Here is a 14,505-nt window from a genome sequence, read left to right as displayed (position 1 = left end):
TTGATTTCTTAAAAAGGGCAAAATGGAGATTAAAGCAAAGCTTCTGTCCAAAAGGGATGGATTTTCCCCAACTGCTGGGTCTGCCTCTTCCATAAGTGATAAAAACTTCATACGACAAATATTCACACCAAAGATGAAAGAGCTGGCCCTAATTTACATTCTGCTGCTCAGTTGCTTTGGTGTGCTTCTCAGCAGCCTGCACAAGCCATTGAACCCAACTATATGACCAGGGGGAAATACAGATATCTGTATTTTCATTATTTCTGGAGAGTCAGATATTCCCCAGGAGCATCTTTACCCACCCACAAACAGCATGAGGCCTGATTTTCTGCCACATCTCAAAGATGCTCATTTCCATCTACTCAACCCCAGCATCCCACACCGGCTGGAGCTCAGTTGCTGCCGGAGGTGCCGACACGGGGAGGGGGTCTCAGGGCAGTGGCTCTCCCAGATCCACCCCTGGCCCATAAGGATCTTGCAGAGGGAAGAGGGGCTGCCTTCAGGACAAAGAAGTCTCAGCATCGCTCCTTCTGCAGCTCTGCTGCACCTGAAATGCAGGCAGCTGAAGGCGGCTCCTGCCGGTGCCTGGATGCGGCTGTCATGTGGAGGCTTCCCATGGGCTTATTCCATGGCAATAGCAAGGAGTCTTCACGGCACGACATGGGAGCCAGCAAGCCCCCTGGACCCCTGGTTGCGTGCCTTTCCAACAAGGAGGTTTTAGCATGTTTCAGGGATGCCAAAAAGCCTCTCTTGACATTTAGAAAGTAGTAAAGAGGTGGTCAGCACTGCTAACCCCCATGGGAAAGGAGGAAACTAAGGTGAGGAGAGATGAAACAATCTGCCTGACGTACGTCCGCACGCTGTAGCGCCAGGTACCAGCATCTTTATTCACAAAGCCATCACCTCTCCCTAGCATCCACACAGGTTTAAAGCAGAAAGGCAGCACAGGAGCAAATGCAGAAGAATACATTAAAGGAAAACTTCATGCTGAAGCCAAAGGAGCATCAGAAAACCACCCTACCCAAACTGGCTATCGATTTAACGCTAAGCGAAAAACTGGAAGTGATATTATGGAGGGCTTCTCCACTCCAGGAGCAATTGCATTGCTAGTGCATACCTGCAGTTCTGCAGGGAGCCCCAGGATCTCACATAGCAAGAGCTCTGGGCACCTATAAACCATTTAAATGGATCATCCTGTTCTGTTTTCCCCAGCAGAACAGAAGAAAGGCCCATGAGATGGTTGTGCTTTCTACTCCATCCAGGTTCTTCACACACTGGTTATAGAAAAGGGTACGGACCGCCTTCCCACTGCCAGAGCTCCTGGCTGGATGGGAAATGTTGTCACCGGCGTGTTACAGAAAGGGAAATGAGGCACAGAGCAATTTTAAATAACTCACCCAAGGTCACAGGAAGCTTATAGCAAAGCAAGTACTTGAACCAGGACTTGTGAGTCCCCAGTCTAGTTATTTATCAGAGATAATCCTTTTAATTGGTCACCTTTAGTCAGAAATCCTCCCAGTTTGCATACAAAAGCACTGCCAAGAGATTATGCTGAATTACATCGGCACAGAGAATTATTACAAGTTTCCCTTCCAGGCCAACACGCTTAAAGGGTTGTTTTGGAAATAAAAGAAAACTTGCAGCGTGTTCGGTGTGCTGGAACAGACAACTCCCCGAGTGCTGCAGACAGATGAACCACCAAAGTGCTTGTAAGGCTCCAGATCAAGCTGGGAGATAAGGAGGTGTTTTTCCTCCCCAGTTAATCGCATTGTTTTGAAGGCCTCCAGTAAGTAAGAGCTTACTGGTTCCTAAGTTTCACCTTGGATTTGCATCTTCATTCATAAATACCTCTGGATAAAACAGAATATTGCAGCCTTAGCACTGAGCCAAACAGCAAAAAGCCTTTCCCTTCGCATGAGGCCTCTCCTTGAACCTGGTATGCCATCAAGCTTCTGTTGCTACAAAAACAACCGAATGGACTTTACCCACGCTTTCACGGACCATGGGCACAGTTCTTTGCCTTCCTAAAGAAAATCTGCCTACAGCATAGGATCACAGAATTGCCGAGGTTGGAAGGGACCTTTCAGATCACCTAGTCCAACCATCAACCTAACTCTGACAAAAACCATCACTAAACCATACCTCTAAGCACTATGTCTACCTGTCTTTTAAATACCTCCAGGGATAGTGCCTCAGCCACTTCTCTGGGCAGCCTGTTCCAATGCTTAATAACCTTTCCAGTGTAAAATTTTTTCCAAATATCCAATCTAAACCTCCCCTGGCACAACTTGAGGCGGTTTCCTCCTGTCCTATCGCCTGTTATTTGGGAGAAGGGACTGACCCCCACCTTTCTACACCCTCCTTTCAGGGAGTTGTAGAGAGCGAGAAGGTCTCCCCTCAGCCTCCTTTTCTCCAGGCTGAACACCCCCAGCTCCCTCAACCGCTCCTCACAAGACTTATTCTCCAGACCCCTGATCAGCTTCGTTGCCCTTCTCTGGACCCGCTCCAGCACCTCAATGTCTTTTTTGTCTCTCAGTAGACCCCAGTTCACTCACAGAAACTAGAAATGGCCTTTGCTAAAGCCTTCCATACCCTCAGGGTACCTTCACCAGGCTGGCTGAAGGCATCTCAGCAGCATCCAGGTTGGCTGCTCCTGCGAGTCTGGAGGGTAGGGACGGCCGCTGTTGGAGCCCCAGCTGTACCACCTCCCCAGGCACCCTGATGCCTTCCTGGGGGACAGCTCGCCTTGCTCACAGAGCCCAGGCTGCATCACCGATGCTCATCCCCAGCGGAGGGAGAAGCCCACGCAAACAGGAACAGCAAAACCTTCTGACAGATGCAATTTTTAACACAACAGCCAATCAAACCACATCAGTGGATATCTACAGCACTCAGATAATTTTCAGCTGATGACAAATAGTGAAAGTGTTGGGCAAGAGGTTTGGAAAGGGCCACGCAGGATGGAATTTGCCTTTCACGCAATACAATGCAGGCTGCACAGGAGGGGGGTCAAGTAGTATGAGTCTAGCCAAGAAATTTATGCAGCATTTAAGCATCCAGTGGCCTCATTTTTCTGTGTACAAGCAATTTAAGTTGTCACACTGATCTTGTATACGTGCTCTCAGCAGACAGGTCAATAAGAAATAAGAGTAGGGAGGGAGGGATGATGGGAAGGGGATGCAAGGGCATCAGGAAAAGAGTCTGAGCTGCGAGTTGGGAAAACTTCACAGTTTACAGACTCCAGCACAGCTTCACAGCTCCATGCTCAGGGCTACGGCCACCTGCTTGTGGAACAATTAGCATTATTCAGTGCTGACCCCCAACCATCACCTTCCTAGGGAGCACTAAACTCCATCAGCTCAACAGAAAGAGAAAAGAAAAGGAAAAAAAGAGAGAACTTTGCCTCCACTAAGACTCTGCTACAGAAAAAAAAACAACCTCAAGCACCACCAAATTAAAGGGATAAAGGCCAATTTTCTTTTGCAAAGCCTCCGAGTGTGGAATTCTTTACTTTGTGCTCTGCTGCAGATTTGCAGGTGAATATTTGCTCTAGGAAAAATTTCCTTCTCAGGGTGGGAAAATTAAATATATCTTTTCCTCATCTCTCCTTTAGTGGCAGAGCAAAGGCAGCTGTTTGGTGGAATAGCTGATGACAGCCCTGTGAGCACGATAATCCTGCCCCAGCCCATTTTGCTTTAAGACTACTCACCAGAAGACCTTGCTGTCACTCTGCAACACCTGACCATAAACGCCAGTGAGGAGCGCGGTCAATGCTGTATCTGAGACCAGAGATTTCATGGAGAGCACCCAGTTTTGGAAAGCACCGCACGCTTTTCACACCATGGGTCCTATCTTCACTAACACCACGCCATCTGGCTGGGACAAACCCCTCAGCCCTCTGCAAGAACCAGCTCAGCAGAAGCACCTCCAGCAGGTTATTAGCAACAAGACCAAACTAGCAGCCATGGGCGTCCAGACCCATGGGCCCTAAACACAGGGCTGAAGAGGCGTGACATCAACTATGTCAAAAATTTGCTTGCTTTGAAATCCTACTCCTGCTTATTTATGTTAACAGGAGTACCCAGAGGCCTCAGCCAAGCCAACATCTGCCCTACAAAGCTTGGGCTGGAGAAGTGCATTTGCACATGTAATGGCCACCTCCGTGTAGAGCTCCTGTCCCGTGGCCAGGAACAAGCAGCTCATAATTTTACAGTAGAAATAAATAACAGCAAAGCCCAGGTTTTGAGGAGAGAAGGTGCAGCAGGGATGCAGGCTGTAGCAGAGCTCCTACACAACTGCTGCAAGCCAAGCCGCCGGCCAGACACCACAGACACTGCCGTCCCCAGGGCTTTTCCAGTGCTCCCAGAGCAGAGCTCAGCTCTGCCTCCCAGCACACAAAGCACCCTACTGAAAATGCTGTGCATGGAGCCGGACTGCGCTCTGCAAACCCCTGCAAGGATGCAGAAAAGGTTGTTAACCTAAACAGAGAGGTCTGAGATGGATTCGTAGGAAGGATGAAATCAAGAGGTAAAAATAACATTTCCAACACACCAGTGATATACTGAGCCCTTAATCCAAGGGACTATTTACAGGCCAAGAGCATTCCTTGCCGCTCTTACCTTCATCTGTAAGGTCCGAGTCAACAACGGCTTTGGAGAAGGCTGTTTGAAGGCAACAGCCTGGGGAACAGCCGAGCCTGAGAACTGGGATTTGCAGGAGGGGAAAGGAAGTTAAATAATTGAAGGGAGAACTAAGCACAGCTCACTAGATTTTGTTCCACAATCCAAGTGATGAAAGTTGAAAACTCAAAACATTTCCTCCCTGAATGCATTAAATCCCTGTTTTCCTATTTCAACGTCTTCTACTTGCTTCAGCATCCAGAAATGCACTTCCCAAATGCACTGCTAGGAATAGGGTGTTGTAAACAAAGTTTTACCAAAAAGGAAGGTTAACACACAACATATTTTTCCCATTACTTCAATACATCCTGCAAGCTCTGCAAGCTTGGTAAAGAAAGAGTCTATTTAAAAATCTAGGGTGGGGAAGAATTAGCTCACCAAAACCATAAACAGATTTGCTTTGCGCTTTCAGTCCAAGAGAAAAACAAGACAGACTATGTGCATATTGATGCACACAATAGCACAATCGTTTTAAAAACAAATGAATTGGGAGGGAGAGGACACCAGAGGAGGGTGGGGGGAAAGGAGGAGTGGAGAAAAAAGGGGCCAAGTCCTAGAGCAGAGATCCTGAGTTTGGTTCTTAAAGCTCCCTAAGACGATGTTGGAAAGCCTGCGTGTGCCAGCGCAGGACGGCGAGCACGCAGGGAGGATGACACATGTTGCTACAATGCCACGATCTGTCTCTGGGTGCAAGCCCTTGAGTCATAAACGACATTATTTTCTGCAGATGTAACACAAAGGAATCCTTCCCACTTACCCAGTGACCTTCCACACAAAGCATCCAAATGCATTATTACTATCTTTCAGTGGCAAATACGAAGGGATATAAAATTTAATTCCCTTCTCCCTACTCTCCCTCCCAAGAGGCCCTGACTCTGTTTACCAAGGCAGAGTGAAGCTACAGAAGCTTTACCCTCTTCCTGCTGCCGAGCTTTCCATCTATAATGGTAAAACAACCCAGAGAGCAATAACATTCGCTACGTTCGCAAGATTACTGCCATAAGGCATTTGAGGACCCACCTAGTATGCAATTAATTGAGGCGGCTTGAAGGAGGACAGCTCTCGGGAGGCTGGGGGTGCAGGCGGACCCCAGCACTTCACGTGCTACAGCAGGGTCCATTAGCTTATTCCTACCAGTTTAACAGGCTGGATTTAGCCTGCAGAACTGGAAGCGTGTCAGGAAAGCTACAGCAAACAGCATCAGTCCAGTTGCTGTACTCCTGACACTGATTATTTAATAAAGTCTAGAAACAAGCAGTCTCCAGGCGTGCCACAATCTGGGTACAAATCACTCTAGGGTTTGAAAATCCCCATTTTCATGGGGACGCTGTCATTTATCACACAGACATGAATTGGGTGAATGAATTCTCCACCAGTCTGCTTACTAATATTTAAACATAGAGCTTTGTTTCTTACAAATAAAATGGCTTTGCTCTGGTATGAGACCCAATTTCTTCTTCAAAAATTTGGAACGGCCTAATGGAAAACCGGAGTTATTTCCAAGCACACTTCTATCCCCAGAAGTCAAGGAGAAAAACACATCGCTCTCCTGACCCCTCATCCACAAGATGGGACAGATGAACATTTATTAAGTTATATGGATTCTTAGGGGCGGGGAAAAAACACATCAGTGGTCTAGCACAAAGACAGAGGAGCACCAGCCAGGAGAAGGGTACAAACGCACAGGACATTTAAACTCTGTCCTGTTAGCAGCAGGACGTCCAAAAGCAAAAAAAGGGCCCCCTTCTCAGGGACACCTGAAAGCATAACCCAAGACCTGTACTGAGCATGGAGCAGAGCAGGGCTCAAAGGTTAATGGAGCAAACCATTGCACGATCATTTATTTCAGCCATGGTGCTGGAAGAGCCCTCAGAGGGGAATCCCACAGTACACTGAAATATGCCCCATTTCTCTACCCAAGCTACACAAGAGAGAAAGGTGCATGGTCCATATTGCACACGGAGCCTAAGGTGGCAGCGGTGACCCACCTGCACGAGGGACCACGTCCTCGGCCTGTCCGTCTCCAGTTCCTCCTCCACGCTCACGCGCATCTTTAAAGTGCCTGTAGTCCCTTCAGCTGCGCCGGGATTCAGGGCTGGAAGAGAAAATGTCACACAAAAAATTACTGCTGCACCTCCAGAGGGGAAGGCGGCCCTTGGTCAAGTAAAGACTGAAAGTAAAAATAAAACATCGACCAGTTTAAGGTGTCTCTCAGCTCACGCCATCCGCCCTGCTGTGCTCCCACAGTACATCCTCACCGAAGCATCCCAGAACACACATCTTTGATTTTTTTTCCACCCAATTAGCAAAGACATCATCTATCAGAAGTTAAGCAGCTACGCCGAATTAATCACCAAGCACTCAACCACGCTGCTCTCAACCCAGTAAAAATAAAAACCTCCCAGCTACGATGTGCTGGAGACCAGGAATGCTGCTCCCCAGCTCTCGGCCACTGCTCTGGGTCTCGGTTCGTTAACGGGTCTGGAAACCTCAACTGGCCTAGAACATATTTAGGGAAGCAATCACAGCACCCCGACCGGCACCGCCGCAGCCTGCAGCTATATATAACCTGCAGCTCTGCTTGGAGCTATGGGCTTCCTCTCTCCCCTCCATTTTCCTCTGCTGCCGTCCAGTCCTCGTTCCCTCACCCTCGGAGAAGCAGCAGAGCCAGCCCGATGTATTTCATAATTTCTAAACTTAACTGTCTAAAGGGATAACCAGCCAAGTGGATTTCTGGGATTAAGTTCAGACCAGGGGAGAAAACAGCGTACTGAAAAACAAAGAGTCACCCTGGAAAAAGGTGAGCTAGAGCTCGTAACAAGGATGAAAAAAAAAATAAAAATAGGAAAATTATGTTGTGATTCCTGAGTAGAGGAAAATTCAGGCTCATTAGTGGGTGCTGCCGGAGTGCGGCCAGTGACAGGTTCTCCTCCCCCAGCAACATGTCCCAAGTGTCTCTGTGCTTCAGCCAGCGCCTGTGCTCAGGCTCAAGTACCCTGCCAAAACCCCGTTTCTCGGGTTGGATCCTGCTGACTATTACCCTTTGCCCACAACCAGGGAGTTTCTTTGATTAAAATAAATAAGTAAATAAGCGGCATGGAGAGATATCACCAAATAACTAGCACAGATGCATTACAACTTGGGAAGGCGCTTCCCGACCCCAGCCAAAATCCTGCAGACAAGAAGCATCCACTCTGGCTGTAACCGCACAGACCGAACCCCAGCAGGAGTTAAAAAAGAAAAGAAAAGAAAAGAAAGAAAACAGCAAAGGAATTGGAACAAGTGTCGAAGGACACATAAAGGTTTTCCCTCACTAAGCACTCGGGTCTCTCGAAGCTCCCTGCTGCAGAGCCACACTTGGATAAAGCTTCCCCCAGACCTGCGGGTGCTGTCTGCTGTATGTTATTTGCTATATGTTATTTGCTGTGTATTATCCTCCCAATTTAATTCACAGAAAAGGCAAAGCAAGCACAAAACTGGGAGAAAAATCAGCCCCAAGTCTGGCAAATCACAACAGTTCACAGAACAAGAATAAATGCTTTAAATGCCTGCTAGATGCCACAGCTTTTTCTTTTTTCCTTGCTTTTCTTTTTTCCTCCCCTAAAACTGAAGGGAAGGCTTATTCTGAACCAATTGAGTTTCAACACACTTGGAAAGATCCCAGTGTTGAATGCCAGGACCTTGACACAACAGGTGATAACCTTTTCTATGCCAGAAAAAGTTTAACATATAATAAGAAACAAATATTAGACTGCTGATGGAGTGGGTTTTTATTCCAGCAATTTGTGTAAATGCCCTGTAACGACTTGCACAACACCATCGTCTCCCAAACCAAGCGATAACAGTCCGGCCCCGGCTGCTTATCTGCCATTCCTCCTTCGATAACACTATTGCTCCTCTCCCTTTATTATACGAGCTCGCTCTGCTACAGTAGGTTTAATATTATTCACACGCTCCCTTAGGGATTCAACATACGCCTAAGATTTTAACAAACAAGATTTTGTGATCCTTGAAGTACCTAAATTAAGAAGAGTGACCTTGATCACAGCAGTCTGAGCGGCTTTGTGCTTCCTGAAATTAAAGGTTTAAAAAGAAACCTAAGCTGGAGGCAGAGAAAAATCTGAGTTTCCCAAAACCTTGTTCTGAAATATGGAGCAGAAACCCTGCAAATTTGGCACCATGAGCCACTATTACCCTGGCAGCTCCTCCTTGAATTGCCTGAAATTGCTGCTTCAAGGAAAATAATATAGGAGAGAGCTGGGGCAGGGGTTGGGGTTTCCTCTAAGCAGCACATGCAACCACTTCAGCTGCTTATCACTGAAACTGGAACAGCAACAAGGACGACCAACGCATGCTTTTTTTCCCTAACTTCTTTCAGATATTAAAATCCCAGCATCTGATTGCCACGACACGCTTGGGTCCTTCTGTCTCGGAGATTTCCACTGTCTGACAGAGCCACTGACCATCATTACCAGACCACCGCCATCCTTTCCAAGCTTTATGGCTTCCTCAGGCTTGTCTGAGCGGCTCAAAACCCGCAAACAGCTCAAGAATGGAGAATATTTTCCCCAAATATCACACTCGAGACAGAATAAAGTTATCCTCATATACCTGGGGGTTTAAAACCGTAATGCCTGAACCAGCTGGGACAGTGGGTTCGTGAACAGGGAGGAACACCAGCCTCCCAGCAGCATCCCTGTGCAGGGACCCACTGAGGGTCTGTACATTTAAAAGTCAAAACCACTGCAAAGCCACAAGAATAGAGTTTATTCTGTTTTCCTTTCACCTGGCAACCCCATTTCAGATTTTTTTTTTTTTTAACAGCTGTTAGCTCTCTTCTTGCTCTCTTTTGGGTTTGTTTTTCTTTTTTTTTTATGCGGCTGGAAAGGGAACAAGCCTATCCCAGAACAAAGCCTCCTTGCAGAGCAAAGCCAGTTCAACCTGATACTCGCAGAGGGAGACAAAGCAGCCCCAGGTCCGGCTCTCGGCACTCTGCCCTGCCAGAGGTCAGGCTGAGGAAGAGCAAAATGATACGGAAAAAGACAAAAACAATTCCCCTGCCCGCCGGTCCCCAACGGGGATGCTCTGGAGGATGCTTCACCTTTTTTTGCTGTTCTCAGGTCTTTGGCAGAGATGAGCACCTTCCTGTGGTGCCCACATGGACCTCCCTGTGGTCCATGGGACCTTCTGTCCCAAAAGCCAAGGTTTCCTCACCGTGCTGCTCTGCATCCCAACACCCAGAACAAAACACATCTTTTGGTTCCCTTCAGTGAGCATCGCAGCGCAGTCTACAACAGTTGTAATTTAGCAGCTCTCACGGATGGTCCTGACGTTGATTAAAAATGGTGCTGTATCTAGCAAGGAGGAAAAAGCTCATTTATACCATGAGACCAGAGTTAATTTGTGTGGATCTAACAAAAACGTGATGTGCAGCGATGCACAGTTGCAGCCAAGGAAGAAGTAACTCTCTTACCTGGCCTGAGATTTTGCACCTTGTTTGTGAATCGACAGCACAGGTCTGCTCCCTGCTCTCGACTACAAAACAGTTGTTCCCTACAGAAAAAGAAGGGAATTGCTGTCAGACTGGCATCTTTGATAAGACTCTTGGAGGAAAGAGCGTGCAGAGGATGCTGCAGAACACGGTCCTGACCTGCAAAGGACGCGTGTGGAGGAAACACATCTCAGCCACATGGGACCTCCTGAGACAGCCCAGCAGAGACCATCCGGCCCTGCAGGCTCTGCTGCATGTGGGACGCTGTTTTAAACAGGTTCCCATTCCCAAGGTACAATTAAAGGACTGACAAGTTACCATTTAGGATCTGTAAGGTGGCTGTTTCTATTTCTCCAGTATATACACAGAGTTGGGAACTTGTCTTTACTGATACTTCTTTAAAGAGCAATAGCTATACTAAAGGCAACATCACTCACGGCCCATCTCTGTCTCTTCCAACTCCAGGGAACCTGTGTCCTGCAAAGGCTGTATCATTGAGAGAGGCAAGTCATACAATTTAACGTCCATAACATTCAATTTTAGAACGAAAGAGCATGAAATATTTATAGCCAACATCCACTTTTGTAGAGAGGCATGCAAACCTATATTATCTTTAGTCACTTCAATCTTTTTAAATGCATGAAAATTTAAGCCCCAGAACACTATTTGTCATCTCTTGCTTATTTTAGACTGAAAACAACCCTTTCTAGCCTCACTGCTCCATGCCAGCGCTGTAGGAAGGGAGCACAGGAAAGCATCGAGACAACTCGACGCAGTAAAATAAACTGCACCTTCATCGCGCAAGAATGACCATCAAGAAATATTAGAAAGATATTTCCAAGCCATTTTCACCTTCCAGCAACTGATGCTCCAAACGCTCTTCAGACCATCAAATCCAGTTGTTACTTTCAGGGAAAGTATTTGCCCAGTATTTAATCTGAACATTCTTCTCTCCAATTTTAGGACCGTGACCTCTTGCCCTATCCCCTGTGAATGCAGAAAGCAAAAAATCGCCTTCCCTTTTAGGCACCTGAAGATAGATTTCCTCCCTCACTCTTCTCTAATCTAGAGCCAAACAACTCAGGTTTGTTCAGATCAGTGGTTTGAACCCCCAGCCTTCTGCACTACGCACTTTATCTACTCCAGGATGTTTATTTTCAGCTAAGGAGAAATGAGTTTTATGCCCAATCTCCAAGAATTTACAAGCAGATAGAGCCATGGTCCAATTCATGCCTACCTTAGTCATTTTTTCCATCGCAAAGAGAAGGAATTATGGAATATTCTTGTTAAGCTAAAAATTCCTATTGCAGAGTTTTAAAAATTTTAAATCCTATTCAGGTTGGATTTTAAAAAAAGAGGTATACGCAGCATCAAGCATTAAAGCTCGACAAACGATAGTCAGCTTCTCGCTCCAAGAAAAGGAAACAACAGAGCAGACTCCCACTCCTCTCATTTTCATTTCACTGCCCACAAGGATGCTCAGAGGGACAAAAATATCTAAATTCTACTGCCTATTATTTGAAAGCAGAAATCATCACGTTGTTACATGTTTTATACAAGGCCTAATGAGGCTCTGATCATCTGCGTGATTATCCAGTTTGGCTGAAACAGAAGAGCACCGGTTTCCCTTTCGTCCAAAAATCTCAAGCCTAGAGCATCCCGCAGGACGTGGGAAGCTGCAGCTCCTGCACTGCCTGGAGGGTTCTGCATGGTTATCTCCAGCTCCTGCTGTGAGCTGGGATATTCTGGGATGGGGAACTCTGTCAGTCCCCTGGGACCTGCTTTCCATGCTGAATAATGTACCTAAACAGTCAATATGTTCAATAACATCCCTGAGCACTTCCTCTGCCCTTATCTCCAGCCTCTTCCAGCTGCAATTACTGCTCCCGTTCACAGTTCATGGGAGCAAGGGGACAACAAAAGCAAAACTAAGTTTTTTCAAAAAAAAAAAAAGTCCCCTTGACCAAGAAAGGTCAGTGCTGATAACAGGCAGCACTGCCATTAACTCAGGTATTAAAAAAAAAAACCTGCAAGACAGCAGCAACAATACCATTATAATACAAATTATTAATACGAGGGACCTGATCACTCTCAGCTTCACTCTTTGGCTAAAGCCAAGGGATCCTATTTTATTTTTTTTGGTGCACAGACCTTGCAAACACCACAGTTAGCAAAGAAAAACCACACTGACAGTTTTTACACTGTCCACAATATCTTTTTTAAGGTGATTTGCCATTTAAACTGTCAGCTTGAAATCTAATAATTTTAAAAAATGAATAAAATATTATGTATTACATTCACAGGCTGCAACTGCTGCCAAATTCCTCTGTCAATTTTTACGGGATTATAATCACATTCCTCTTTTAATGTTTTATTCTCTTGCTTCAGTGCCAAAGAGATGGGAAAGAGAGTAAATGTCTACTTAAGAACAGTGTATGACAATCCAAACCAAAACTGAAAATGGAGCAAAGTGCCGTACTCCCCCTCCTCAGGGGGAGACGCTCAGCAAGAGCGTCCTTAGGTGTCGGCTGTAACGCAGAAGCCAAAATGCTTTCAGACGGCAGAGTAATTTTAAAGCAGGTTTTCCCTCTGAAAAATCATTTTTTTTTAAAGGAAAAGCATTTTTAATTGTGAGGCAAATGCGCGGGAGAACAAGCTTTATGTTTCTGCCATTGAGAAATACCCAGCTCTTGCAGAGACCAGCAACAGCTCAATGCAGCAGTGGACACAAAGGGAAGGTCAGCGGGACCCGCAGCAGACACAAGAGCCAAGCACCCCACAGCCCGCTCCCAGAGGCTATGCATCCTCCCTTACTACTACATTTGCTGCTCAGAAACCCTGCCGTCACATCTTCTCCCTAAACTCTCCTTCTGCTTGAGGTGGAACAGATGAACGGACCCATCTTTGCTCTTCTCACTACAAACGAGCCCCATCTGAGCAAACTGCCCGTCATGTCCTGATCCCAGCTCCTGCAGGGACCTGGCTGGGGCTCAGCCTGGGCAGAGTTACACAAACCAAGGATTTCGGCATTTCTTAGTCAGAATCTAAACCTTGTTTTTTTTTTCTCCCCCCCCCAAAATAAATGGCTGGAGCACAACAGTGCTCGTTTGTACAAAGAGGACAAACAAAATTGTCTAGAAATGGAAGCAAAACCTTATTCACCCAACTTAATGAGCAAATTTTACAACATGAACACAAGAAAAGTGTTGGGCTTGGGTTTTTTTTTCCCCCCTGCAAGGCACTTTTTTTTTTTTTTGCAGGACAGTGTTCCTTTATAAAAGCATTCTTCTGAAAGCACTTCTCCTGTGAAGCTCCCCCTCCAACAGCTACTGTTACAAATCTGCGATAAAAGACGTATTCAGCAGGGTTTGGCAGACAAATAGCACCCAAAGTGGCACTGCCGAAGCCTCACAATTTTATCACGAGCTTCAAAATATTTGGAGAAAGAAAAGATGCTCCTGCTGGGAGCGTCAGCTAGGAGAAGTTTCAGCTCTTGGGGTTGTGAGAACCTCAGATTTCATTCGGGGGGAAAAAGGGAAAAAATAAAATAGATGTCTAGACACGATTCTGGAGAACAACTCTCAAGCAGGAGTGCAAACGTGATCCAGATTTTCAAGGACTGAAGACCAAGCAGAGGGAACCTTTGACGGATTATCACTTGATTTGATCCAGAGATCAAATATGATCCAGCGATCAAATTTGATCCAGCTTCAGGATTTTGCAGTCTCACTGGCAACTTCCGAATATTTTGGGGGGACAATCACGCTGTGAACTTCAGCCCTAGAAGCGCCATCAGAACAAACACTCTGCCACATCGCTCTTCAGCCAGTGCTCAACTACAGACCGGCAGAGCCACGGAGGTCCCACATGGCTGGAAGCACGGACTTTAGAGCTCAGCTGAACAGGGACACTTTGCCTGCCTGGACAGGGTATGTGTCCATGATCTAGCCACTTAACCCCACCAAAAAAAAGCAGAAGGTCTTGCTCTGCCTTCCCTCACCCCCCACATCTCCCCACCCTTGCCCCTGCAGTCTCTCCCTATCCCTGAGCACGTGCCAGACCTCCCCAAGAGCTTCTGCACCAGCAGAAAGCCGTCCGCTGTTATCCCTAACCATCACATCAGATCAGCCATCTCACAAACCTCTAATTTGAGTTTGCAAGGGAAATATAAGTGGAAATACAACCCCGCATCCAGTAGCATGGCAAGGCAGGTCCATCAAAGCCCAGGAGATGGAGGTCCTGATGGCGGAGGACAAGCCACAGTAGCATGGACGGAGAGCTTTGCTGTTTCTGTGGAAGAGGGGCTGAGCCCACAACACAACAAACGAAGATACC

At 46.6% G+C, this 14,505-nt stretch overlaps 1 protein-coding gene across 1 annotated transcript in view; it reads right to left on the bottom strand.

Moving 5' to 3' along the window:
- ZHX3 (zinc fingers and homeoboxes 3) overlaps positions 1–14,505 on the bottom strand; it is a 47,417-nt gene that overhangs the window by 22,021 nt on the left and 10,891 nt on the right. Inside the window, exon 2 of the mRNA XM_074605820.1 lies at positions 6,668–6,774. The gene's annotated coding sequence lies outside the window, so the exon portion shown is untranslated. The remainder of the gene's footprint in view (positions 1–6,667; positions 6,775–14,505) is intronic.

The sequence above is a fragment of the Larus michahellis genome, chromosome 12 (assembly GCF_964199755.1).
Source record: "Larus michahellis chromosome 12, bLarMic1.1, whole genome shotgun sequence".
NCBI lineage: Eukaryota > Metazoa > Chordata > Aves > Charadriiformes > Laridae > Larus > Larus michahellis.
Note: the sequence above shows the minus strand (reverse complement) of the source record. Positions and strands in the feature narration are given on the sequence as shown.